At 48.3% G+C, this 3,310-nt stretch overlaps 1 protein-coding gene across 1 annotated transcript in view; it reads left to right on the forward strand.

Annotated features, from left to right (window-relative positions):
• The window catches only part of LOC112146197 (GTPase IMAP family member 8), a gene marked incomplete in the record, with an annotated part of 36,101 nt that overhangs the window by 10,803 nt on the left and 21,988 nt on the right, over window positions 1–3,310 (forward strand).

Here is a 3,310-nt window from a genome sequence, read left to right on the forward strand (position 1 = left end):
TTCTGCCCTAGAAATGGTGGTTGAATTTCCTGTCAAAGGTCACATTTATCTGGTGCTTTTCAATTTCAGTCAGTCTGGCACATTTTTGAATGGACTATTTATGGGAAAAAAAAACATATTTTCAAAATTATAACGCTTACTGTTTCGTAGACGGTGAGTGGAACATGGAGCACTTTTCTTTTCATAAAATGGTAAAATGTTCAGAGCTCGGGCAGAAACCAGATGAGAACTAATCTGAGTCTATTACAGCAAAATGAAAATGGGGGGAAGTTTAGAGTTTTTTTGCTTATATATTTTCAAATGAATAAAATATATTTTTTTCTCTTTTGAGAAGTTCAGAGTATTTCAATTTCACAAATGATATTTACATTTATGTATATGGAACTCAGAAGAGTGGCTGGGTGGCTCAGTGGGCTAGGTGCAGGGCTGGCACGCAGGAGCCCTGGGTTCGATTCCCAGGGTTGTCCACTGATCCCCACTCAGATTGGGTCCTTAGGCAAGACCCTTGACACCGCTGCCTAACTGGGTCCCTGTGCCCCTCAAGTACAGGGTTGTGTCAGGAAGGACATTCGACGTAAAAACTCTGCCAAATCACTGATGCCAAACAGTGGGTGCTGTTACGCTGTGGCTCCCCCGAAAGGGATAAGCCGAAAGTGAACTACATGTATATGGAATTCGGACAGAAAGAAAAAATAATTTAATAAATAGACCTCATTGATTTCAATTTCTTCAAAAGTATCCCAAAATTCTATGCTTATAATGAGAAGAAACATCCTGAAGAAAATGTTTTTCCAACAAGTTTAATACACCAGTCCAAATTGTGTGGTATATGAACAAGTCTGAAATAAATGTGTAACGGTTCCTAAATAATTATTACATAAGGAATAGATGGTGTTAATATTCTTTTGAAGTAGATTCTTTTTGGGAGATAAAACATTTAGAGGAGTAAAATCTATATCAAGTGTTGTTATCCTCATGCAGTGACTGAGTAGTGTAAGAGAGTCTGAACAAAGACCTTCTTTGATGAACAGTAACTCACTTGTTTACAGTAAGATGGAGGTCAGAAGAGAAAGAACTGACTAAGTTTAAGGTAACAGAACCTTGAGAGTCATCTATTAAAAACAAGGTGGTATCATCAGCCAGTTGACCTATGATGATCTTTTTATCCTGTTACTCTAATTCCACTCTGTGAGTAGCAAGAATTGAATTCTAATGAGGAATAAATGAGATTGAACATTCCTGTCAGATCCCTCGAGATAACATGAACCTTGTGAAATTAAAAATTTTAGTTTGAGGAGAGGGGCGTGATTGGTAGGAATGGCCTCCCTGACCTGAACCCAAACGGTGTTTTGTTGTTGGACTTTTGTGCACGTCATCGTTTGTCCATAAGCACAAAGGTGTCCATCAGTACACCTGGCATAGGGACACCCTGGGTAGGAGATCGATGATCCACTTTGTAGTTGTTTCAGGCGATCTCCGGCTGTGTGTTTTGGACACTCGGGTAAAGAGAGGGGCAGAGCTGTCTACTGATCACTACCTGGTGGTGAGTTGGGTTCGCTGGCGGGGGAGGAGGCCAGAAAGACTCGGCAGACCTAAACATACTGTGAGGGTCTGCTGGGAATATCTGGCTGAGCCCTCCGTCAGGGAGGTCTTTAACTCCCACATCCGGGAAAACTTCAAGCAGGTACCGAGGGAGGTTGGTGACATTGAGTCCAAGTTCTCCACCTCTATTGTCTCTGCTGCTTTCCGGAGCTGCGGTCGCAATGTCTCTGGTGCCTGTCGTGGCGGCAACCCCCAAACCCAGTGGTGGACACCGGAAGTAAGGGATGCCGTCAAGCTGAAGAAGGAGTCCTATCAGGCCTGGCTGGCTTGTGGGACTCCAGAGGCAGCTGAAAGGTACTGGCAGTTTAAGCAAGCTGCGGCCCGGGCTGTTTTGGAGGGGAAAGCAGTTTTCTGCAGGCACCATTTTCAGTGCAGGTGGGGATCTATTGACCTCAACTGGGGACATTGTTGGGGGTGTAAGGAATACTTTGAGGATCTCCTCAACCCTGCTGACATGCCTTCCGTTGAGGAAGCAGAGGCTGAGGACACCAGGGTGGAACTGTCCATCACCCAAGCTGAGGTCACCGAGGTAGTCAAAGAGCTCCTCGGTGGCAAGGCTACGGGGGTGGATGAGGTTCTCCCTGAGTACCTCAAGTCCCTGGATGTTGTGGGAGTGTCTTGGTTGACACGTCTCTGCAGCATTGCGTGGCAGACAGGAACCGTACCTCTGGACTGGCAGACTGGGGTGGTGGTACCCCTTTTCAAGAAGGGGGACCGGAGGGTGAGTTCCAACTACCGGGGAATCACACTCCTCAGCCTTCCTGGGAAAGTCAATGCCAGGGTGCTGGAGAGGAGAGTCCGCCCGATAGTCGAACCTCAGATTCAAGAACAACAGTGAGGTTTTCGTCCTGGTCGTGGAACAGTGGACCAGCTCTACACCCTCTTCAGAGTGCTGGAGGGTTCGTGGGAGTTCACTCATCCAGTCCATATTTTTTGTGGATTTGGAGAAGACGTTCGACCGCGTTCCCCGTGGTGTCCTGTGGAGGGTGCTCTGGGAGTATGGGTTCCGGGGAGCCTTACTCAGGGCTGTCCGGTGTCTGTACGACCGGAGCAGGAGCTTGGTTCGCATGGCCGGCAGTAAGTCAGACCTGTTACCGGTGCATGTTGGACTCCGGCAGGGCTGCCCTTTATCACCGGTTCTGTTCATAGTTTTTATGGACAGAATTCTAGGCGCAGCCAGGGGCCGGAGGGGATCTGGTTTGGGGACCACAGGATTTCTTCTCTTCTCTTTGCTGATGATGTTGTTCTGTTGGCTTCATCGAGCCAGGACCTCCAGCATGCATTGGAGCGGTTTGCAGCCGAGTGTGAAGCGGCTGGGATGAGGGTCACCACCACTAAGTCTGAGGCCATGGTTCTCGACCGGAGAAAGGTAGTTTGCCCTCTCTAGGTGGGTGGAGTGCTCCTGCCTCAGGAGGAGGAGTTTAAATATCTTGGGGTCTTGTTCACGAGTGAGGGAAGATCGGAGCGTGAGATCGACAGGCGGATTGGAGCTGCGTCCACTATTATGCGGTCACTGTACTGGTCCGTTGTGGGGAAAAGAGAGCTGAGCCAGAAAGCAAAGCTCTCAATTTACCGGTCGATCTTCGTTCCACTACTCACCTATGGTCATGAGCTCTGGGTCGTGACCGAAAGAACGAGATCCCGACTACAAGCGGCTGAATTGAGTTTTCGCCGGAGGGTGGCTGGGCGGTCACCAGGAGAGAGCTCA

Source organism: Oryzias melastigma, linkage group LG8, assembly GCF_002922805.2.
Source record: "Oryzias melastigma strain HK-1 linkage group LG8, ASM292280v2, whole genome shotgun sequence".
In the NCBI taxonomy this organism is placed as follows: domain Eukaryota; kingdom Metazoa; phylum Chordata; class Actinopteri; order Beloniformes; family Adrianichthyidae; genus Oryzias; species Oryzias melastigma.